The 24,970-nt window shown below is 47.4% G+C and overlaps 1 protein-coding gene and 1 non-coding gene across 8 annotated transcripts in view; both read left to right on the top strand.

Annotated features, from left to right (window-relative positions):
• The window catches only part of GGACT (gamma-glutamylamine cyclotransferase), a 78,315-nt gene that overhangs the window by 30,201 nt on the left and 23,144 nt on the right, over nt 1-24,970 (top strand). Inside the window, exon 1 of one of the 7 annotated variants that reach the window (XM_003928226.4) lies at nt 7,873-24,103. The exons of the other annotated variants lie outside the window; for them this stretch is intronic. The gene's annotated coding sequence lies outside the window, so the exon portion shown is untranslated. Of the gene's footprint in view, nt 1-7,872; nt 24,104-24,970 lie in introns of those variants that run through there. 7 annotated transcript variants of the gene reach the window in all.
• Nucleotides 3,394-3,500, top strand: LOC120365893 (U6 spliceosomal RNA). The gene has a single exon (XR_005580726.1). It is a non-coding gene; the product is annotated as a U6 spliceosomal RNA (small nuclear RNA).

Consider the following 24,970-nt stretch of genomic DNA (forward strand, 5'->3'; position numbering starts at 1 on the left):
AATATGAAGAGACTTCCAGCCGTATTCATACAAATAGGAAGAGAGGAACAGACGGGCCTATGTGGCAAAGAAGAAAAGGCTTAATGTTTCTGGAGCAGCAACACACTGCAGAAAAGCGAGCCAGATCCTGGGGATTGAAGGACTTTGTTCAAATGCTGATGTTTGGGAGGGACTTTTCCCTAAAATAATTCAGCTTTTTTGATTTACAGACAAAATTTGCTCATTTACTGTTTAAAGTTCAGTGCATGTTTTTTAAAGGTTCAACAAGTTTTGATAAATATGTATCTCATGTCATCACCACCACACTCAAGATGCAGGTCCTGTCCATCTCCCCGAAAGCTTCTGAGACCCTTCTGCAGTCAGTCTCCCTCCCCAGCAGCAGCCCCTGCAGCCTCTGCTCTGCCCCCATGGCTTGCCTTTTCCAGAATGTAATGGAATCATATAGGATGCCGTCTGTGGTGTCTGGCTTCTTTCAGGCAGCTGATGTGTTTGAGATTTATGTATGTTATTGTATCTGTACACTTCAGTGTGTTTAAGCATTCTCAAGTTAATGGACATTTGGGTTCTTTCTTTTTTTTTTTTTATTTAAGATGGGGTTTCAACATGTTGATCAGGCTGGTCTTGAACTCCCGACCTCAGGTGATCCACCCGCCTCAGCCTCCAAAGTGCTTGGATTACAGGCGTGAGCCACCATGCCTGGCCACATTTGGGTTCTTTCTAGTTATTGGCTGTTAAACTGGTATACATAACTGAATTACATGTAACACAAAATCTTTTTAACAGCTAGATTTCTTTTCCTAAGACTTTTGTATCCGCCAGGTGTGGTGGCTCACACCTGTAATCCCAGCTCTTTGGGAGGCCAAGGCGGGTGGATCACTTGAGGTCAGGAGTTTGAGACCAGCCTGGCCAATATGGTGAAACCCCATCTCTACTAAAAATACAAAAACTAGCCAGGCCTGGTGGCATGCACCTGTAATCCCAGCTACTTAGGAGGCAGGAGAATCAATTGAACCCAGGAGGCAGAGGTTGCAGTGAGCCGAGATCATGCCACTGCATTCCAGCCTAGGTGACAGAGCAAGACTCCATCTCAAAAAAATTAAAATAAAATGTATAGTCCAGTGGTTTTTTTTTAGGACGTTGTGCAGAGCTGCATTTACCATCATCAGCACTATGCCCTGACTCAAAATTCATCACCGTGATGAATTTTAGGACATTTTCAACATCCATTAAAGAAACTCCATAACCATTAGTAGCCATTCCCTATTTCTCTCCTCTTCCACCCTCTTCATCCACCACCCCTACACCCAGCCCCAGGCAGTTACTTGTTTTTGTTTCTGTATGTTTGCCTATTCTGGACATTTTTCTTTTTTTCTTTAACTCTTCTCATCTGACTGTGATGTGTGCCCTCTAACCAGTCTCTCTCCCATCCCCACTCCCCCTGGCTACCTCAGCCTCCTCGGGTGACCACCATTCTGTTCCTAGGAGGTCAGGTTTTTTCAGATTCCACATGTGAGCAGGAACATGCAGTATCTTTCTATGCCTGGCTTATTTCACTTGACATCCTCCAGTCACGTACAGGTCTTTACGTGGATATATGAGTTCATTTACCTTGGGTCTATTCCCCAAAGTGAAATTGCTAGGTTGTATGGTAAATGTATGCTTAACTTTATAAGACACTGTCAAACTTTTTTCCAGAGCTTCTGTACCATTCTGAATTCCCAGAAGCAATGTATGAGAATTTCAGTTACTCTACACCTTGCCAACACTTGGTACTAACAGTCTTTTCAATCTTACCATGCTAATGGCATCTCTTTGTGGTTTTTATTTGCATTTCCCTAATAACTAATGATAGAGAGCCTCTATCTGTTCATGTGCTTACGTGAGATTCATAGGTCTTTGGTGAAGTGTGAGTTTAAATCTGTTGTCCATTTTGTTTGTTTGGTTTTGGGTTTTTTGGAGACATGGTCTTGCTTGTTGCCAGGCTGGTCTCTAACTCCTGGGCTCAGTCCTCCTGCCTCAGCTTCCCACATAGCAAAGACTACAGCACCCAGCTGTTTTGCCCACTTTTAATTGAGTTATTTTTCTCCTTCTTGAGGTGTAAGAGTTCTTTGTGTATTTTAGATAACAGTCCTTTATCTGTTTTGCAGATAATTTTTCTGTCTACATTTGCCTTTTCATTTACTCACCTGAGACTTTTGAGAGCAGGTGTTTTAAATTTTGAAGTCAAAACTTGTTAGTGTTTTCTTTCTATTATTTGTGGTTTTGTGTCTTATCAAAAGATTTCTTTTTTTTTTTTTTTTTTTTTTTTTGAGATGGAGTCTTGCTCTGTCACCCAGGCTGGAGTGCAGTGGCGCAATCTTGGCTCACTGCGACCTCCGCCTCCCAGGTTCAAGCGACTCTCCGGGCCTCAGCCTCCCGAGTAGCTGGGACTACACGTGCATGCCACTACACCTGGCTATTTTTTCTTTTTTTTTTTTTCGTATTTTTAGTAGAGACGGGGTTTCAGTGTGTTAGCCAGGATGGTCTCCCATCTCCTGACTTCATGATCCGCCCACCTTGGCCTCCCAAAATGCTTGAATTACAGGCATGAGCCACCATGCCCGGCCAAAAGATTTCTTTTCTACAAGGTTTAACTCTTGCATTTGGATACATTTTGAGTTAATTTATGTATAGGGAGTGAGATAAGAGGTTTTTAAAAAGCTATTTTTCTGCATATGGATAAGCAGTTATTCTAGCACCATTCATTTAAAAGACTGTAGATTCCACATTGAATTACTTTGGCATCTTTATTGAAAACAGTTGACCCTACAGTGGGGGTTTGCTTCTGGACTCTGTTCCACTGATTTTTTTACGTATTTTTTTAAATGGAAGTAATTCACACAGCATAAAAGTTACCACTTTAAAGTGTACAAGTAAGTGGGTTTTAGTATATTCACAAAGTTGTACAGCCCTCACCACTAATTCCACATCACTTTCATTATCCCAGAAAGAAATGTTCCATTAACCTTAATGCATATCTTTTCTCTAATTCCACACTATCTTGTTTATTGAAACTTTCTAGGAAGTATTGAAATAGAAACTTTAGGCTGGGCATAGTAGCTCACACCTGTAATCCCAGCCCTTTGGGAGGCCCAGGCTGGCAGATCACTTGAGGCTGGGAGCTTGAGACCAGCCTGGCCAACATGGCAAAACCCCATCTCTACCAAAAATTTAAAGAAAAAATTAGCCAGGCATGGTGGTACACGCCTGTAGTCCCAGCAGCTTGGGAGGCTGAGGCATAAGAATCACTTGAATCTGAGAGGCTGAGGTTGCAGTGAGTCAAGAATTGCACCACTGTACTCCAGCCTGGGCAACACAGCAAGACTCTGTCTCAAAAACAAACAAACAAAAAGAGTGCTCGCTTCGGCAACACATATACTAAAATTGGAACGATACAGAGAAGATTAGCATGGCCCCTGTGCAAGGATGACACGCAAATTCGTGAAGCGTTCCATATTTTTAAAAAAAAGGGAGAGAAACTTTGTTTAGCTTTTTTATTTATACATATATATATATATATATATATATATATATTTTTTTTTTTTAATTGCAGTTTATGTTCTGGGATACATGTGAAGATCATGCAGGATTGTTGCATGTTGCATAGGTACATACATGGCAATGTGGTTTGCTGTCTCCATCGCCATCACCTATATCTGTCATTTCTCCCCATGTTATCCCTCCCCAACTCCCTATCGCCCGCTGTCCCTCCCCTAGTCCTCCCCAACAGACCTCAGTGTGTGATGTTTCCCTCCCTGTGTCCATGTGTTCTCATTGTTCAACACCCACCTGTGAGTGAGAACATGCGGTGTTTGATTTTCTGTTCTTGTGTCAGTTTGCTGAGAATGACGGTTTCCAGATTCCATGTCCCTACAAAGGACATGAACTCATCATTTTTTAAGGCTGCATAGTATTCCATGGTGTGTATGTGCCATATTTTCCCTGTCTAGTCTGTCATCGATGGGCATTCGGGTTGGTTCCAGGTCTTTGCTATTGTAAACAGTGCTGCAATGAACATTCGTGTGCATGTGTCTTTATAATAGAACGGTTTATAATCCTTTGGATATATACCCAGTAATGGGATTGCTGGGTTGTTTAGCTTTTTCAGTGTTGTTCTGGCTATTCCAAATCCTTCGAATGTTTATACAAGTTTTATTTTATTTTTAATTTTTGTGGGTACATAGTAGATGTATATATTTATGGGTTACAGATTTTGATACAGGCATGCAATGTTAAATACGCACATCATGGATAATTTATCCTTTGCATTATAAACAATCCAATTACACTCTTTATCTTTTCTACAAATTTCTACAAAAAAAAACCTTCTGAGATTTTCATTATGTTGAATCTCTAACTCAATTTACAGACAATTAACATTCTAACAGTGAAAATGATCCATCAAAACATGGTATATCTCTCCATTTATTTAGATACTGAAATTCTCTCATCAGTGTTTGGAATTTTCAGTTCACTGATATTGCACATATTTTGTTCAGTTGGACCCTAAGTATTTCACGTTTCGGTGATACTATACATGATACTGGATTTTTAAATTTCAAGTTCCAGTTTTCCCCTGCCAGAATGCCATTGACGTTCGTGTATCGGCCTTATACCCTAAAACCTTGCTAACCTCATTAGTTCTAGTAAACTTTTGGTAGATTTTCTTAGGATTTTCGATACTGATAGTTATTTTAACTGCAAAAAGATAGTTTTCTTTCTTTCTAAAGTGTATGCCTTTTCTTTCTTTTTCTTCCTGTGTTACCCTGGCTAGAACCTCCAGAAGTGGGAAGAGTAGACATCCTTGCCTTGCATCCAGTCTCACGGGGAAGTATTTGATTATTCACCAAAACAAGAAGGATATTAGCTGTAGATTTTTCATAGACTTAGCCTTTTTATTAGATTGAGGACGTCCTCTTTTGTTTCTAGTTTGCTAAGAATTTTTATCATTAATTTGCTGAATTTTGTCAAGTGTTTATCCTGTATTTATTGAGATCATCATGTGGTTTTTCCATTTTAATCTGTTTCTATGGCAATTCATTGACTGATTTTTAAATATTAAACTACCTTGATAGCTGGGTGTTGGCACACGCCTATAGTCCCAGCTACTTGGGAGGCTGAGGCAGAAGCCTTGCTTGAACCCAGGAGGCGGAGGTTGCAGTGAGCCAAGATTGCACCACTGTGCTTCAGCCTGGGCAACAGAATGAGACTCTGTATCAGAAACAAACAAACAAACAAAAAAATAGAAGTAACAGCCAAACGAACCTCTGTGCCAGGGGCCAGACTCAACACACTCAAATGGCTCTCATCACACAGAAGCTAATATCTGGCTCCATAAGATACCATAGAAGGCCCTTGGAGGCCCAGGCCCTGCCCTGCCCTGCCCACTGGTATGCCTACTGTTCCCCTGACAACCCACCATCCCCTCTGCTCACATCCCCCTCCCTTCCTTAGCCACCCTCCACCTGACCTGCCTGCTCCTGTGTATCCCTAGAGGCTCTGCTGCTTGCCTGGGTCACCCTCTCCTGCGGGTGACTTGATGCCTGGTCCTGATGTGGGACTCATTGTCCCCGCTGCAGAGTGCCTTCTCATCAGGGCTCAGCGTCTTTGCTGCCCCACAAGGACTGTTGTTTTTTCTGTCTTCGGATGCTTGGCCTGTTGTAGATGCTCAGTATCTCCTGAATGAGTGAATGAATGAATGGCCTGCCAGCCAGCCTGGACATCCTGAGCACTGGGCAGATGATCCTAACAGAAATGTTAAGTGGCTGGCAGGTGCTCCTTGCCTTAGAAAAGCTTTACGTCTAGCTTTGGTTTTTAAAGTTGTAAAGAGGACTCAAAGCACAGCCTACTGCACAGGATCGATAGGTGGGGTCTGATGACAGGGCTCATGACACAGGTCACCATCATTACATCTCAATGATAGTGTTTGCTGAGAGAACCAGCTACAGCTTAAGTCTTTTCTTGAGCTGAGAACCTCCCTGTTTCTCCGGGTTGACCACAGGGTATACTGGGGGATGGCGTGTGGATTTTGGATCAAGCCCAGGCTTACGTCAAGCCCATTCCATGTAAATCCTTTGCTGCATCAGTTAAATAACTCTTCCAAGCCTCTGTTTCCCACGTGTGGGATGGGACAGTAACACCTGCCTCATCACGAAGCTGTTGGAGGTCCAGTTTGTGAATTCCTCATTTCACCAAGAGAGAAGAAAATCAGTTCCTGGAGATGGCCTGGCAGCCTCCATGCAATGAATGTTCTGTCTCCTGGGGAAATGAGAAATTCACAGAGCAGGTTTCCACGAGGCTTTGTCTTCCTGAGAGAGCGGGCCTGGACCACATTTGAAGCTTGCCCTGCACATGCGGGGAGAAGGTCAGGGGCCCCTCAGGTGCTGGTGGCTGTAGAGCCAGCAGGGTCTGGAGGGAGGGTGCCCACAGGGAGCAACCCCGGCCAGGCAGCTTCCTTCTTGGGTGCTAGGCCAGGGGAGGAGGTATAGCCTACCTGACTGCACTAGTCTTGCCCGCTCTGTGAGGCAGGGACATGCTCCCTAGGGAATTGCTTTTAAATGGGGCCAGAGGGAAGGAGATATTCCTTAACCTGAAAGTAAGTGAAAACATGGTTATGTTAAAACAATGCCAAGTTTGCATGAATTTTAAAGAAAAACCCTGAACATCCAAGGGACAGGAGCAGCTTCTTTGGGCAACTGTGCCCTGCTCCTTGGCCCTCCTCTGCCTGGCACAGGTGCTTCCTGGACAGCACAGCCTGGGGGTCCTGGATTTTAGGGGACCCATTCAAAGGACCGGTAAGGAGTTGAACATTTTTAAGGTGCTTCAACTAGGACTTTAGTTACCCCTTAGCTGTCTTGTGGGTACTGAAGCATGGTCCCCCAGGAGAAATCCTTTTTTCCTTTTTTTCTGGGAAGTTGCTGAGAGCCGAGGTGAAATCTGTTCACACCAGCTCCAGCAGGTAGGAAGGGGCTAGTGGTCTCCGCACCTTGCCACTTGCGCTAGGCCCTTGCCAAGGAAAAGGTTTTCTTGGCTTGGACAGCTTCGGAGCAGAGAGGATAGTGTCTTTTTTTTTTTTTTTCCCTGTTTATATATACATTATGGCATTTTTTGTTTGTTTTTTAATTAAGAAAGTAGCTTTGGATGAGAGAAATGACAAAACTTTCATAGACCCCTCCCAAAAAAGTTAAATGCCTCACATGTTTGAGCTGTTCATTTCAGAAAATGGCTGAGTAAACATGATTTTAAATTCCTGATGAAAGAACACTGTAAATTTTGGGGGAAAAAAAACTCCATAATGAAAAGCAAAGCTGCTGTTCTGCTGTTTCTGAAGCAAGTGGATTGGAGGAAGGGCCTCACCTGGGAGAGCCGCCTCTCCCTGCCAACCACACAGCAGCCGCTGGGGCCTTGCACATTTTCACAGCCCATTCCGCTGTCTCAGGAGTTGCCCGTGCGTGTGCTTTTAAGTGCTTTCAAAAGCCAAGTATATACCCAAATGTGCTTTTAAATAATGTCTAAGGTCCTGGGATCCACCCCCAACACTGGGGAGGCCAAGGAGTTGTAAACCCAAAGATGGGTGTGCTTGGCTTCAGCCTGGCCTGGCTTTTGTCAGTGGTTTCTGGCTGTAATGGAGCTTTTAAAAGTGGTTTTGTGGGCCGGGCGCGGTGGCTCAAGCCTGTAATCCCAGCACTTTGGGAGGCCGAGGCGGGTGGATCACGAGGTCAAGAGATTGAGACCATCCTGGTCAACATGGTGAAACCCCATCTCTACTAAAAATACAAAAAATTAGCTGGGCATGGTGGCACGTGCCTGTAATCCCAGCTACTCAGGAGGCTGAGGCAGGAGAATTGCCTGAACCCAGGAGGCGGAGGTTGCGGTGAGCCGAGATCACGCCATTGCACTCCAGCCTGGGTAACAAAAGCGAAACTCCGTCTCAAAAAAAAAAAAAAAAAAGTGGTTTTGTTTTGTTTTTGGTGCGGGTGCAGTGTATAACTGGGTCAGATTGAATTCATTCAGCGCATCCAGTTTCCTGAGAAGGGCCAGTACCTCCAGCTCAATGCCTTTTTCTGGATGTTTTGGCCTCAGAACTCAGGCTGCTGCCAGCGCACACCGGCCAGGCATGCGTTCAGGACTCACAGGCATGTGGCAGATGGGCCCGCTCTACGCAGGGAGTGTGGAAGCTCACTCAGGGAAACGCCCTGAGTTGCCTCCCCTGTTCCCTTCTTCCTTGTAGTACAGAGTCTTAACTTCTCTCTCAGCCATTTAAATTGAGTTTAACTTGGGATAATTCTTCAAGCACTGAAAGGATTTGAATGCTTTGGGAACAAAGTAATTCATACAAAAAACTTAATCAGGCCTAATTTTGAGTTCTATGCTTTTATCTTTAAGAATGTTTCTTTTTTCCAAATGTGTGAAAATGGCATCATGTGTGTGCGCCCATGTGTGTTGGGGATGAAGTCTCAACTCTTTGAGGGCACTGATGTAAGCAATGGACTTTTCTGAGTTGCTTTCCTTTCTTTGGTCTGCCGCCTCTGGCTATGTGATCTCTGGGTAATCAGCATCTTTTTCGAGGTTTAAACTGGTTTTAATACTATTCTTAACGAAGGCGATGCAGAGGCAAACCTGTTACTGCGCCAAAAGGAGTTCTGCCTTACGGGGCCCGCTGGAGGCGGAGTCTGGCTGGACACTGACCCAGTCTCCTGCCGTTGGCACGGAAGGCCGCGTGGCTACAGTACAACTTGTTGCCCAGCTTTCAGTGGCCAGCTGGGTTTGCGGTTCCTTTTAGCTCCTAATTTCATGTTTCTGGGCAGTGGATATGGGGCCCTGGCTGGCACTGCCAACCAGCAGCGAGCCCTGGGTTAGGATGATGCTGTGCTGGTTTGAAGTGGATAAGCAGGTTAGGCCACATGGGTGGTGGTTTATTGATTTATTTTTTTGAGGAGTTTCACTCTTGTCGCCTAGGCTAGAGTGCAATGGCGTGATCTTGGTTCACTGCAAACTCCACCTCCCAGGTTCCAGTGATTCTCCTGCTTCAGTCTCCCGGAGTAGCTGGGATATTACGGGCATGTACCACCACATCCGGCTAATTTTGTATTTTTAGTAGAGATGGGGTTTCACCATGTTAGGCTGGTCTCGACCTCCTGACCTCAGGTGATCCACCCACCTCGGCCTCCCAGAGTGCTGGGACTACAGCCATGAGCTACCGGCACCCAGCCCATGGGTGGTGGTTTCTAAGCTATGCCCAGGCTCCACGCATATTGGAGGTGGCATTCCTAGGGATTTTAAATTTGACATCTTGCAGTTGTATTTGGTGCTTGTCTTTGAAAGTAGTCTCTGAAATACTTTAATTCACGCTGATACATTTATTCTGCTCCATGATGTTGGGTGGTGGCCCCCTGGTTTGCTCTCCTGTGGACCCTGCACCCCCTGGACGCGCCTGCAATCTACCTACCCTGTTGTGGCTTTGCCTGCTGGGCCTGAGTCAGGTGGGCCTCTTCCCAGATGATTGACAGGCATGTGGCTTTGATCTCTGTTTATTGGCTCTCAGTTCTTAAATTTGTTTGATTTTAAATTTTAGGGCCGTATAATTGGGCATGTTTATGGGGATCTGACTATTTTTGTGCCCACTGTGTGCAGCCTCTCTCCAGGGAACTTGATCCCCTCAAAGCAACCAGATGGTGAAGCTGCCAAATACAGGGTACGCTGGCCCAAGCCTCGCCAGGGGCCTCCCTGGTATCTGTAATTTATCTTTCTTCACTTTTAAGTAGGTTTAACTTTTAAAATGATTATCTGAGAGCTGTTTGAACATTCTTATATTTATTCCCATCTTTCTAGAATATTCTGTCAGCAAACCACCTAGAGAATTACTGTGATATTTTGTGATTGTTTTGTGCTTCTTCTAACTTAAAGTTGGATTCTCCATTTCTCACTTAAGAAGGCAAAACTCCTATAAAACCATGTTCAGTCAATACAACATTCAAATGATTCTGAAAAACAAAACACTAATGTATATTTATTCCTGTTTCGAAACTCAGTCAAGGTGTTTCTAACCCAAAGGTTCCAAATGAAAAGCAGCCATGCTCTAGAAAAATGAGCAGCAGAAAGGCACAGGTGGCGTTCCCAGGCCTCCCCTGCCTCCTGCCAGAGTTGAGACAATCCAGACCTTTGGGAGCACACAAGGTAGAAGAGAAGTTGCCTGCCATCAGCCAGACCTGGGTGTCCTATTTAACAAGTGGAGGGCGGGCTGGGACAAGCCACAGATTCTTGGCTTTTCCCGGCTGCCCGGGGTTTTGCTGCCCCAGGCAGAATAAACATATTTTGAACAACTGCCAGCGTGTGATTGCTGCACCGTCTTCCAGCAGGCCTGGAAAAATATTCTAAAAGGCAAACCGTTTGCTGTGTTTCTTCGTGGGAACTCACTGCTTGGTCAGCAGCTGGTGTGCGTGGGGCCCTCGGTGGGCAGAGAAAGCCTGGTCCCCATCCCGGTGCCCAGGCCTGCAGTGCTCACGGCCGCCTCATGCCTCCCGGCCTGCTCGACCTTGACCCTGCTGCTCTCTTTCCCCGCAGCCGGGTGGCACAGAAGTCTTGTTCTTGTCTTATTGAATATCTCCAGAAAGCAACTGAGTGTAAGGGAAGCCAGCACAAATCTGCAGAAAGGCTTTGGACAGACTTGGGTGCTTGTGGAAACCCTAAAGAAAAGATGAGCTTCAGCTTGATTCTAGGCTGTGAAGCTTGCTGAGCGCTGACAAGAACACACAGTAAGGGCAGCTCAGGCCTGCACAGGCCCTGCCGGCCTCCTGTGAACTCAGTCAGTCTTGGTTTTAGGTCACCTTTCTCTGAGGTGTAATTTACACACACCAAGAGCCACAGATTAAGGGCATAGATAGGTCAATGATTTTGACAAACATATCCCCCATGGAACCACTGCCCAAATCAATACAAAGAACACTTCCATCCTCCCGGAGGGCCCTGTGCCCTCAGCGGTGAGTACCCCACCCCCTCTGGTCTGGTCTCTGGAGGTGAGTTTTGCGGGTTTTCAGTGGCTGTAATGGGCTGAGGCTCAGCCGGTGCCATCCCACCTGGCTGCTCCACACTCCTGCTTCTGCCCTGCTCCCAGGCCTGGTCTGAGGGTCTGGCGACCTGGTTCTCTTGTGGGAAGGAAGAGGTGACAGAGGTGGCACTGAATCCAGGGCCTGTGAATGTGCGCCCTGGGCTGTGTTTGAACCTGTGGGGTTTGAGACAAGGAGAACTTGAAGGATTCCCAACAGCCCGAAGGCCCATGGTGCCTCTGTGGGAATCTGGGCTGCGTGGGATGACCCCGTGGCTTCCTGCAGTGTTTATGAAGTGCCTACTGCATGTGCCAGCCCACACCAGATGACAGAGGGGGGTGAAAAGAAGAGAAGGCAAGACCCCGCCCTCGGGCCGTGCGACGTCCTTGTTGAAAAGCTAGAAAAGGTGCAGTCGAGGGACCCAGAAGAGGCGGCAGTCCTTCCCTCTGCGGACTCGCGGCCCACCCCCTCAACTTGGCCTGGAGGATTTTAGTTGCTAAAAGCTAAATATTTTATTATATATGCTATATTTTGTTTTACTATTATTTCTTTGTTATTTATTCAGAGACAGGGTCTCACTCAGGCCCAGGCTGGGTGCAGTGGTGAGATCATGGCTCACTGCAGCCTCGACTTCCTGGGCTCAAGTGATCCTCCCACCTTAGCCTCCCAAAATGCTGGGATTATAGGTATGAGCCGCGGCACCTAGTCTATTTCCTTATTATTAAATTCTTGGCATAGTTTTTCAGTTTCAGTGCATGTGTTCAATGCATTTAACTCATGAAATCACAGAAATGACAGCTTTTCATAACTTATTCATGCATATTTATTTCATTCTTATCAGAAAATTAGCCGTTTCCTCCCTTTTGAGATGCACAGATTCTACCAACACTGTCTGCCTTCACCTACTGATGGAGGAAAGCAGAGAGGGGAAGGCACGGTGGTGGCCCAGCAGGTTGTCCTGGCCTTCTGTGTCATGGTCCGAGTATGTGGTTGGCTGACACATGGGCAGGGAGGGACATGGTGGTGCCTTTGGTGTCTGTGTTCTCAGAACCCTTCCTTCCTTCCTTTTGCGGGGGGCAGGTTCCACTTGCATTGGGAAGCACAGTGGCTCACCCGGCCTCCCCCCAACGCCAGAACCCCCCCACACCCTGGGTCCACCACGATCCCACGCTCCTGGGCTCTCCCCCGCTCACGAGAGTGCTGTGTTATCCCAGCAGACTTTGCTTACAAAACACAAAGACAAAATTGGGAATTTCAGGAAAGTGGCAGTGTCTGAGCGCCAGTTCCATGGCACAAGCCAGGCGGGTAGCCCAGGGGTGCTCAGTGAGCCCTGAGGGCACCTTCTGGACTCTGAAGGCCACGGTGGATGTGACTGCAGCCTGGTGTTGGGGGCAGCCCAGGCCACTGGCTGCCAGGGACACTGGAGTGGTTGGGGCAGTGAGGGATGCCCTCCTCCAGGGGCCCTAGGATGTGGAGGTCAGGAAGGAGGTGTGAAGGCCCTGCTGCCCTTGCCTGGGTCACCTTGTGTGAGTCACTTCATCTCTGCCCCAGCTTCCCCATCTACAAAATGGGGTTGAAGCTGGGAGAAAGGCAACCTCGCTATGTGGTTTGGGGCACCAGGTGGAGAATGTAAGTGGAGCATTTGGCAGGGGGTAGGCATGCAGTCAGGGCTCTTCCTTGAGGGCAGCGTTGACCCCTCTGAGCCACAGGTAGGGCCGCAAGTACAGCCAGGTTCCTGAGGCCGTGCCCGCAGGTTGGGGGCCGTGTGTGATGAGGCTGACAGCGTCTCGGGTGTCAGGCTGCTGGCCGCCTGCCCAGCATGTGTTCCTGGCTCTGGCTCCTGCTGCTGGCCTCTGCTGTGCCTTCTGAGCGTCCCACTGGGAGGCAGCAGGGGCTGGCAGCACCTCTGCTCCCGCAGCCGCGCCTGGAATCTGGGGCCGTGGCCCTGGCCATTTCACCATCCTGCCTGTTTGCATAGTGCTCATTCCCTGGCCTGTCATCTTGGGATTTTCCAGCGATTCCTTTCCATACTCGAAGCAGACATGGGGATGCAGGGGACGGTCATGTCTGAGTTGTTGGTCACTGTACATTTTAAAGGTGGCAACACAATTGCCTTTAAAGTGATAGTGCATGAAAAAGTTATTTATATTTGGCATGGCCAAAGAGTAAAAACTCAAGGGATGGTTGCTGAGGAGCATTTAGGGCGCCCGGTATGGCAGCAGGGACTACCAAGTGCCCATCTGATTTCCCAGACCCGTGAGTGTTCAGTGTCTTGAGTGAAGTGTGGAGAGAAGGCCCTGGCCTCTGATTTCAAAGGCGCCAGTGTTTTACCAGGGCCTGCTCGGATAATGGAAGAAAGGTGTTTTGCCAGGGACTTTTCCGGGGTATGCAGTGGTGCTGGTAAGGGGTCTGCCTTAGCAGGAAGCCCTTGTCTTTGCTGTAAAGAAACTAGCAAGCGACAAAATGAAAGCATCAAAGCGCCAACAGGATGTGGCCGAGCGCTCCCTGGCACGTCGCCCCAAGCCACGCAGGGAAAGAGTGACCTTAGGGCCCGCCTCATGTGCACAGGCCGGGCTCAAGTTGAAAGTTCAAGGCATTTTGTTTTTTCACCTGTTTCCTACAGTTCTAAGAAACTTCTGAAGAATTAATGTGTAACTATATCAGACACTCGGTGTTTTCTCCAGAGAAAATAATGTTACAGTGGGGGAGCGAGGGGAAGCGGCTGCTGAAGAGACACACAAGGTTTCCATGAAATAAGAAAAGGCCCCTCTCAGGGTAACATGCACAGCATCCCATGTGCGGCTCACTCTGCTTCCACCAAGTAGAGTGGCTGTGTGTGCTCAGGGCTGGTGCCAGGTGTGGCTGCTGGTGGTCACCGAAGGACGAGGGCAGCAGTTGGCGTCCTTGAAACCAGTGTACAGCCATGATCGCCATGCCCTTCGTGAGGCTAGTGGGCCCAGGATCTGCTGGGGCCACTTTTGACGCGAGATGTTGAGTGACAAAAGCAAATTCATGCAGCAAACATAAAGACAGAGATAAATTCTTTGCCGGGCCATCCTCTGGACCAGGAGTTCCTGATTCTGCAACTGTTTCTCCCTGGCCAGTGGCAGAGCCCCTCTGGCAGGGGCCTGAGCTTCATGTTGCCCAAGTCCAAATCATTTTCCTTTTTCTAAGTAAGTCTTAACTTGCCAACTGGTGGTATGTATTGTTAGTAGTTTATCACATGGAGAAGCAGATGCTTTGACATGATGACATACAGATTTTACTAACATTTCCTCCGGTCACGAAGTTTTCATATATACAAGATGAATATTTTCTTGAGGCATCTTTTCATAAAGGTGGTTTTTGTGTTAGAAGCGGGTGTCTATTTAAGATCCTTTTGTAAATTGGTTAAACACAAGCCTCTTTCTTCTTCGCTTCTCCTGGTCTGTGTATGCAGGCTTTTAAATGTGCACCAGGCGTATGAGGTGGTTGTGATGTGTAAACTATCATCAAAAACTCTTAAATCCTGCCTTTTACACTCTTGCCACCAGGTGGCTAGGAAAAATATCAAGCAAGAACAATCTTAACAGTTATGCAAAGGACTGGTAATCACTTTCAAATTCTGCCTGGGTGATGAAATACGAAACTGTAGATGGACTGTCCTTCAGGGAGAACTGCTGAATAAGTGACCGGCATTTCAGGCAGCTCCAGGCCAGGTGGACGCTCAGGATTGTGTTTATTTCCTCAAATGTTGGCAATATGAAACCCGATTTCACTGAACTAAAGCTTTTCGAGGCTCTCTGAGCCTGTTCCACCTCCGTGCTGTCCCCTGGGTGTTGCTATTGTCCGGGCCAGTTGGGTGGACAGAGGTTCAGCTTTGGCCTCTTTGATTCCAGAGTCGAGGGTGCCCGAGTCCCAACCACAGCAGGCCTCCCTCCTCCTTAATGCATTAGCGTCAGGGAACGATGTCTGCAGAGATCTTCAGTGCCCTCAGTTGGCTCTAGGAACCCACAGTAAAATTCACAGACTGAATGTGAACGTCTCATGCATTTCTTTCTTTGATGCTGCGTATTAACGGTAAGATGCTATAAGGATGATGACATTGCGAGCTGGAACACGCTTTGTAGATTTACTTTCACGGACTTCGTCTGCTGGAGTAAGGCCGGCATCCTAGGACCCAACCCGTCTCTCCCCCAGTGTTTCCACAGCATCATGAAGGACGATCTTGTCCCATGAAACAAACCCCACTCGTCTTCTCGCTGCTGGGCCAGCGGCTGCTCCGCTTCTCTGCACTCTGGGTTGCTCTTCAGTTCTCTAACTTACTAAGTGGGACCAGCAGCCTCTTAGGTGTACACCATTTTATTCATGATTCACTTTTCTGATTCGAAGTGAACCTGAGCGCCTTAATCCTTTAATGGGAATTAATTGTTTCAGTGCTTAACACTGATCCTGGCTCAGCCCATGGGGACAAGTTTCTTCCTGTTCGTATCTGTGTGTGTTGTTCAAAACACAGAAAGGTAATGATGTTTTCCTTATGAAAGAACTTAGAAATACCAAATATTTTTTATTGCATAAGTAGTGTTCTCAAACTAATTTTCTATTATGAAGGATATGCCTACTGAATTCAATACGTAAAATGTAGAAAATTTTAAGTTGGTCATTCTAGCAGTCTGGTTTCTTTCCTAGAAATGAAGGGTTTTATTGCCTGGTTTTCTTTTAGAAAAATAAGATATTATCTTCTGCAGAAGACAGATTTTCCAGAGTTGGAATTAATCTGTGGCTTAATCACCATCATATCACCTTCCCAAGCATTTTTCTTCGTTTTGAAAAATCATTAAGGCCACAACCACACTTGATATTGCCTGATGGCCTCTTCCAATTATAATGTATTCATTTTTATTTTTTACAGGACTTTATTGAGAAGACTATAGCTGGTAGATATTTCTAGAAGATCTTGATAAAGGATGGAGTTGAGGTGGAAACCTGAGGAGGGAGCAGGGATAAGGAAGGGCCCCAAGGAAGAGGGAACTCACAGTCATCAGGTGCTTATGCCTACACAGTCAGCAGTCAGTGGAGGTCAACTCTTTGGGGTAACTAGGAAGAAATGCAAGCTTATGGACTTGAAATAACTTCCCCAGGCGTGGTGGCTCACACCTGTAATCCCAGCACTTAGGGAGGCTGAGACAGGCAGATCACATGAGGTCAGGAGTTCAAGACGAGCCTGACCAATATGGTGAAACCCTGTCTTTAAAAAGACAAACAAACAACAAACTTCCCCAAAGACCCACAGGTCAAAGGGGTAGAAGCAGGAATTCAATCCAGGCCTGTTAATAGTGCACTGTTTTATATGTGACATGCACTCTGTCCCGCAGTGCCCAGCTACAGAATTCTGAGGTCGCCTTTCCTGATTCTGGCCCTGCAAGGGCTAGGCTCATACTGTGTTGATGCAGCAGGGCTGACTTGGGGACAGTGATTTCACATTAAAGCAGAGACCAAGAAAAATCTTTGTTTTAATCTGGAAAAACCCCAATGGCTCGACTACAGCCATTTCTAACCATTACTTATTAAACCAAGCCCTTACATTTTATCTAAGACTCTGACTGTAACCCTGTGCCATAGAAAAAACAAACAAACAACTAGCATGGTGAGAGGGAGCAGGGTTGAAGACACAGTAACATGCGGCTCTCAGAAGGTGGCATCCCCTTCTGCAGTGGTAGTGCCGCCCTCCCAGCCCCGCCCAGGGGCCTGGTGGTGCACCCAAAGAGAAGCCTGACATTCTCCCAGCCAGAATGAATCACAGGCACATTTTGGTGTGGTTCTAAGAAGCATCTGACCAGTGTAATTGACTTTTCATGTGTCCTGTTGGCTGTGATCCTCACAGCAGCCCTTGAAGATGGGCTGAATACAAGAGACAAGGAACAAGAGGCTCAAAAAAACAACAAACAAAACCCAAAACTTAGCAGAGGAAAGAAACAGTAATGATTAGAGCAGAGATAAACAAAATAGAGAATTTTAAACAACAGAGAAAATCAGTTAAACCAAGATTTGGCTGTTTGAAATGACTAACAAAATTGACAGACCTTTAACTTAAAAAGAGAGGATGAGGCCCAAATAACTGAATCCCGAAATAGACAAGAGAACATTATAACACATCTTACAGAACAACACATCTTGCAGAAATAAAAAGGCCAAGAGAATATTATGAACAATTAGATGAAATGGACAAATCCTAGAAAGACACAACCTACCAAGACTGAACAGACCTATAACTAGTAAAAAGACCAAAGCAGCAGTCAAAAATCCCCCAGAAAGAAAAGCCCAGGGCCAGATGGCTTCACTGGCCAGTTCTACCAAACATTTACAGAATTAACGGCAGCCCTCCTGAAACTCTTCTGAAGAACTGAAGAAGAAGGAACACTTCAATGTTCAGCATTACTCTGATACTAAAACCAAAGACACAACGAGAAAGAAAACTATATACTAATATTCTTGATGAAGATTGATGCAAAAATCCTGAACAACACATTAGCAAACAGATTTCAACAACACATGAAAAGGATTATATGCCATGGCCAAGTGGGATTTATTCCTGGAATGCAAGGATATTTCAATGTAAGAAAATCAATCAATGTAATACACCACATTAACAGAATAAAGGAAAAAAAACACAATCATCTCAGTTGACACAGAAAAAGCATTTGACAAGATTCAACACAACTTAATGATTTAAAACATTCAACAAATGAACAGAAGGAAATTACCTCAACAGCTTAAGGTCAGTATATGAAAAGCCCACAGCTAACATGATACTCAGTGATGCCAGAATGAAAGCTTTTCTTTGAAGATCAGGAACAAGAAAAGGATGCTGCTTTCATCCCTTCTATTGAACAGAGTCCTGGGAGTCCTAGCTGGAGCAATCGGGCAAGAAAAAGAAATTTAAGAGGCATTCAAATCAGAGGTAAGAAGTAAAATTACCTCTGTTTGTAAACAATATGGTCCTATATAGAAAATGTAAACATTCCACTTTAAAACTTTTAGAACCAATAAGGAAATCCAGCAAAGTTGCAGGAGACAAAAGTAACACAAATAATTGTTGCATTTTTATACACTAACAGTTAGCAATCTGAAAAGGAAATTAAACTGTTCCATTTACAATAGCATCAAAAAGGATAACATACTTGGAAATAAACCAAGCAGCAAGATGTGTACACTGAAAAGTATAACACACTGCTGAAAGCAACTGAAAGGACACAAATAAATCAAAAGATATCCCATGTTCATGGATTGGAAGACAATATTGTTAAGATGTAATATTGTTAAGATGTCAGTACTACCTAAAGTGATCTACAGATTAATGCATTCATTCCTTTAATGCAGAAAGAGGAAAACTCAATCTAAAAATTTATATGGAAATATCAAAGGACCCTAAATAGACAACGTGATCTTGAAAAAGAACAATGTTGGAGGTCTCATACTTCCTGATTTCAAAACTTACTGTAAAGTTACAGTAATCAAAATAGCATGGAGCAGGAATTCCTCATCGGTGATTTTACTTTCCATGGTTATTGTTTAATGGGTACAGAGTTTGTTTTGCAAGACGAAAAGGTTCTGGAGACCTTTTTCACAACTCAAATATACTTAACACTACTGAACTGAACACCTAAAAAAAAATAGTAGTGATAAAATACACATAACAAAATTTATCATAGTTTTTAAAACTCCAGAAATTTAAAAGAAAGGAAATACAGAGAAGGATTTGGTTTATCAGATAAAATTCAAAACAAGTGGGGAACCAAAAGCAGAAGGAAGTGTAGGGTCCTTTGCAAACCATTTCTGCCCTTGCAGAGCCTGAGTCCTGCACCATACCTGACAGGGTCATCTCCCTTGGGCCTTGGGGTCACTGCAAGTGGCAGAGCCAGAGAGGCTGTTGGGGTCCAGCAGGCCTGGCTTCAGTTCCTGCTGCTGCCCCTCACCAGCTCTGGGCTGGAGTCTTCATCTTAGTCTCTTCATCAGTTAAATGAAGATAATACCACCTACTTTATAGAGTTGAGAGCGTTAAATAAACTGATATATGACACAAACTACTCAATGTGGGGCCCATGCACCCAGGTGGCCCTCAGTCAGGTCCTTGCTGGGAGTTAGCCGCCTTCAGCAACACCATCCTGCAAGACTGTCTTCTCCTCCTGCCTCTCTCCTAAGCCTGCTTGTCCACTCCTGGATGAAATCTTTTTCTTCCTTTGCAGCTGAATCCCTAGAATAGTAAAAACAAAGACCACTGTGTGCTGAGTACTGCTATGTCCTGGCATCTTACACCTCTCATTCCAAAGTCTGTGCTGCTTCCGTAGGACTGTTCTCAGCCTGGCGGTAGTCTCCCCGCCTGAGTGATGGTGCTGCCACCTCTTACTGAAGGATTGGTTTCTGAGAGCGAGCACCTGCGCTGTGCAGCTGTCTCCCATGAGGCACCCTTTGACAAGTCTGTCTTCAGTCTCCTATCAGTGACACTGTGGCTTCAATGACACAGGCCATCCCTGTGTGGCTGTGTCGTTCCCTGCATGGCTGCGTTGTTCCCTGGCTGCATCGGGCTTTCCTTCTGCAAATTCTGCCTCGTCTTCCCTTTCTCTCATAGCAGCAGGAAGAGCAAGTGCTTTCTCTGCCTCTCCACTGCCTGGCTCCTTCACCTGTCACTAGCCATCCCCTCTACCCAGCCCTCACTCAGGTGCTGCAATTGCTACTTACTGGCTTCTTCAGGGGACTTGACATACCCTTGAGTCACCTACACCTGAAGAAAACCCTCTCACCATTCTTCTAAGCAAGCAGTTTGTCTTGTCACATCCTTTCTGGCTCACATAAGCCTCTCAAAGAGGAGGTGGCTAGGGCTGGCGGTGCAGCAGGAGAGAAGATGGGAAGGCCAGGCCCTGTGTCCAGTTTCCTCCTAAATGCTGCTCAAACAACCCACAAGGACAGTGGAGGAAAGCAGACAAATGTTTCTGGAAGATGGAACACAGAAGTGAGTGACAGCTGACTTAGCCTGGAGACACCGAAAACCTAGGCTCCTGCACAGCGAGAGGCTGATGAGCAGTCAGCTGAGCAAAGCCTGCAACGCCAGAGGAGTCCAGAACCGCGGCCACAGAGGCAGGGACAGTCCCAGACACAGAAGGGCTGAGAGACCCTGCCGCCTCCCCTCACACCTGACGGAGGACAGCCAGTTCCTTTCTGGGGAGCAAAAACGCCTTGGTGCTGGGGACACATGCCTAGCTGAGTGGTGGTGAGGTGGCACCCCGAAAACGAGCACTGAGGGAAAGTCTGCCGAGCTCCCAGCGCCTGTCCCCAGAGCCCCGTGCAAGGCCTGCCACCGGCTAGGCTCACACAGCTCAGCCTCACTTCCAAAGAGTGGCTCAGCTTTTCCAGTCAAGATCATGTATGAAGAAAACCTCTTGAAATACAGAGAAAAGGAAGAGTTAAAAGAAATGGAGGCAATGAAGGGAAGGAAGAAAACTTAAAAAAAAAAGAAATTTTTTTTAAGATAGTGCTGAGCCTGTGAATGAACAAAAAGCAGCTTAAAAAAAAAAAAAAAGAGTGGAGGCTGGTCGTGGTGGCTCACACCTGTAATCCCAGCACTGTGGGAGGCTGAGGCAGGTAGATCATGGGGTCAGGAGTTCGAGACCAGCCTGACCAACATGGTGTAACCCTGTCTCTACTAGAAGTAAAAAATCAGCCAGGCGTGGTGGTAGGTGCCTGTAATCTCAGCTACTCAGGGGGCTGAGGCAGGAGAATCACTTGAACCCAGGAGGCGGAGGTTGCAGTGAGCCAAGATCACACCACTGCACTCCAGCCTGGGCGACAGAGCGAAACACTGTCTCAAAAAAAAAAAAAAAGATACTATGATGGCAAATAAGTTTTTAATAGAAGAAATGGAGGATAAAGCAGACTATGAAGACCTGGAGGAAGGAAGAAAAGTTAAGAACACTGGAGTTGAAGCCAGGACATCCACCACTAGAACGTTGGGAGTGTCAGAAAGAGAACAAAGAGGAAGGAGGGGAGAAAACGCCCCGTGATCCAGGATAAGGAGCATTCAGACCGAAATTCCCAGCACAGTCAATGAAAAAACCAGAGTCTACATCACTGGAAAATTCTAGAATCTGAGGGGTAAAGGGAAACCCCTAAGAGCCTTCAGAGAAGAGCTGGAGTCACACCCAGGGAACCTGGATCACAGCGTACTGACTTCTCGCAAGAACTCAGGAAGTGAGAAGACAATGAAGAAATGTCTCTAGACTTGATTTCTGAGGGAAATGATGTCCAGAATCATCTGCCCAACCACGTGATTAACCAAAAGTGGGAGAGAATATATTTCATCAAAATGTGGCCATCAGCCCAGCCGGAGGGCGGGACAGGAATGAGAGTGGCCTGGATGGCAGCGACACGGACAGCCCAGACTAGAGCTGGGCAGGGAGGACCTTCCGGGGGATGGTCAGGGCCGGGTTCTGACTGTGCTCTCAGAAAACGTGAGGCTGAATTACAGTCCTAGAAACCTAAGCAAAATGCAAAACAGAAAACCAAACTTAAAACAATTTTTAATTTCAAGAAAAAAAGTGGGCCCAGAAAGGAAATGTAATCACAGTAGGCCCTGTGTCTCAGCTGAGAGCACGTTTACCTGGTTCTAATGGCGAAATCGGTCTGGGGCTGACCCAGCACTGTGATGGGTCTGTTGGGAGGATGGTGGGACATGGTAGGAGAGTCAGGTGTCAGGCTTCTACAGTGATGACAGCAGTGGCACATGCCACATGTGAACAGACCACACAGGATGTGTGCTGGTAACCCACCGCAGTCTCTGAGGCAGGCTGCTGTGACTTCATTTTACAGTTGAGGAAGCTGTAAGAGACATTATGTGATTTGCCTAAAGTCACACCGTTCAAGTCTGTGCTTTAGAACCATCGTGCTCACCCACTTTATGGGTAAAAAGGCAGGACATGATTTAAGACATCAAGAAGTAGAAGTGTAAGTAACAATATAGAGATAAATGCCAAACACAACAGTTAAAAGCCTTAAAAGCGCTGCCTCCAGGGAGTGGAAAGGAGTAAGAAATTTCATTTTTCTTGTAAAGTGATCTATTTCCATTATGGATGCATGCCATTTTAAAACACTGTGTCAGGGAAAGCCAGGCAGGCACCCGGCTGTGGAGAGCTGGTCTGCAGTGTGACTACAGCCCTGCCTGGCTGGCTGGTCCTAGGTCGCCACCAGCCTGGGACTGAGCTTCCTCACCTGCAGGCGCTGGACTGGGCTGTTTCAAAGTTCTCTTCTGGCTCTTCCATGTTCCAGCAACAAATGAGACCCATGATTGAGAGAGCACGTGCTCTAGAGACAACCAGACAGGGTGATATGACAGACTGAGTGGGCCCAGCCCCAGGTCAGGCGCAGGGACGGGGTGGGCGGGCAGGAGCCGCCTGCGCAAGAGGGGAGAGAGTGCAGGAGACAAGGTGGGAGAGGGAGTGTGCTGCGAGAGACTGACAGGGACCCTCTGGGTGCTGCACTAGGGACAGGCTCCAGGGGAACAAAGAAGCCAGGGGCACAGGCAGGCGGTGGGGAAGGAGAGCGGGGGGAGATGTGGCAGAGGAAGCGTGGATGGGGCTGGGATGCAGGTGTGGGAGGGACGAGTCCCCAGGGCAGCTGCGCTGCAGGATTCTGACCGTCATCGCCCCCCGGGTGCTCATCTTTCGGGCTGGCTCCTCGCCCGCTGCTGTAGGCAGCCCCTTCCATCCAGTGCTCGCTCCAGACACCAGCGCTGCTCTCAGCTGGGGACTTTTGTCACTTTCCTGTATACCCATCCTCCATTTCCCCAGCAGCTGACTTCTGGCAACTTCAGGCCCGAGCACTTGCTTCTTCCTCTTCCCTCAGCTCTGTCCTACCCCAGGTTCTCCTCATTCACATCTGGACTTTCCTCTTCCGGCATGTTCCCAAGTCTAAACTGTGTCCCCACGCTGGCTCGGGTGTCCCAGGGCTATCGCAGGGCCAGGCCTGTGGGGTGCACGTCTGGCCAGCCATGTGTTTTTCCCAAGGTCACACCTTTCCTAGTAAAATGTGCCTGAAATCTGGGGAACACTGATGTCACACAGGCTGGTCACAGAACCGAGAGGCAGCAGGGGCACACCTGTAGAGCAAAACGAGGCCTAGACCCCCAGACCAGCTCTTGTTTGCTGAGAAGAAAACAGAAATCCCGTTCCAGCCGGGCACGGTGGCTCAAGCCTGTAATCCCAGCACTTTGGGAGGCTGAGGCGAGTGGATCACGAGGTCAAGAGATCGAGACCATCCTGGTCAACATGGTGAAACCCCGTCTCTACTAAAAGGTGCAAAAAATTAGCTGGGCATGGTGGCGCGTGCCTGTAATCCCAGCTACTCAGGAGGCTGAGGCAGGAGAATTGCCTGAACCCAGGGGGCGGAGGTTGCGGTGAGCCGAGATCGCGCCATTGCACTCCAGCCTGGGTAACAAGAGCGAAACTCCGTCTCAAAAAGAAAAAAAAAAAAAAAAGAAATCCCGTTCCAAGGGCCATTTGTCTGCAGGATTGGTGGCAAGCGCCGGTGTCCAGGGGCATTTCTGGCCGGTCACAAGCCGCTGCTGGTACCTGGACAGCCGCCGCCTTGTTTGCCTGCCCCTGCAGTCCCGTCTGCAAAGCCCATCTCAAGGAATCGCCACACAGGCCGTCCGTCACCTCATGGCAGGGGCACATAGGGCAGTGGAGCGAGGGGCTCCACCCCTCTCAGTGTTCACTTCCAGTTTTGTTTGAGTCACTTTCACGCAAATCACTTCTGTCATTATATAACAGTCTGTAGCCCAGACCCAGGCAAGTGGTAAATATTTACCTTCACATCGGAGCCAAGGTCACCACAGGGAGTCACCGTGAAGCACCATTGCCCTCTAAGACCTTGAGAGGGGAAACAGCAGAACGCCTGGCTGCTAGAGCTCCACTGGGACAGACGGCCAGGACCCGAGTTCCAGGGAACTTAGTGCTGAAACCTGTGTTCTCACTGTAGCCAGATAACAGGTGGTTACAAAATTATATGTCCATTTTTTTTTTTTTTTGCTTATTTCTAATTTTTCTATAATAGTTATGCAGTTTTCAAAATCCTTTAAAAAACTGAAAACTGCTCAGGAAAATGGCAGTTCTGTGGGGCTCAGGTAGCAGGGCAGGCTGCTGGGACAAGATTTGACAAACTGTCCTAGTACAAGGAGTGCCTTTTCCCAGATCAGCAGCTCTAGAAGGCAGCGGCCTTGCTGGACCCTCCACCCCACCATGCAGGGGCTGAGAACAGTGAGACGGCTGTGCTGGGCTCGGGAGCGGGGGTTACCTGCGGATCTGAACAGGGCGTGTCTGGAGGTCCCTGCTAGGGCCTGGACAGGGCATCTTCTGGCGTTGAGCTGTGACCCTGGGGTGCAGGGGGTGGAGACTGGTGTCGTCAGGAGGGAGGCTGCGCAGTCAGCAGGTCAGGCTCTTCCTGAGAGGTGGTGGTCTGCCGGCGAGGCCGGGCTGCCCCTGCAGGGCTGAGGAGCATCATCCATCCAAGTGCTGCGGGGAGGCTGGGTCCTCCTCCTGTGGAACCCAGGTGTCCTTCTGCTGCAGACACATCAGGGAAGTCACAAATGTGTGCCCCTTTCTCTAGCGGAGGGATTGGCAAACACTGCGTCCACAGGTTAGAGCCAACCTGGTTTTGTGAACAGCCCGCAAGTAGGGACGGTTTTCAGGTGTTTGAGTGATGACCGAAAATCGAAACGTCTCATGATGTGTGAAAACCGTTGGCCATTCTCATCTGCATCTCGCATTCCTGTGGCGCGAGCTGCGACCCCCACAGGGGAGCGGCCGCAGCCGAGACGCTCGGGGCCGCGCGCCGACCCCGGGTGCAGATGCAGAACT

The sequence above is a fragment of the Saimiri boliviensis genome, chromosome 16 (genome assembly GCF_048565385.1).
Source record: "Saimiri boliviensis isolate mSaiBol1 chromosome 16, mSaiBol1.pri, whole genome shotgun sequence".
NCBI classification, from domain to species: Eukaryota; Metazoa; Chordata; class Mammalia; order Primates; family Cebidae; genus Saimiri; species Saimiri boliviensis.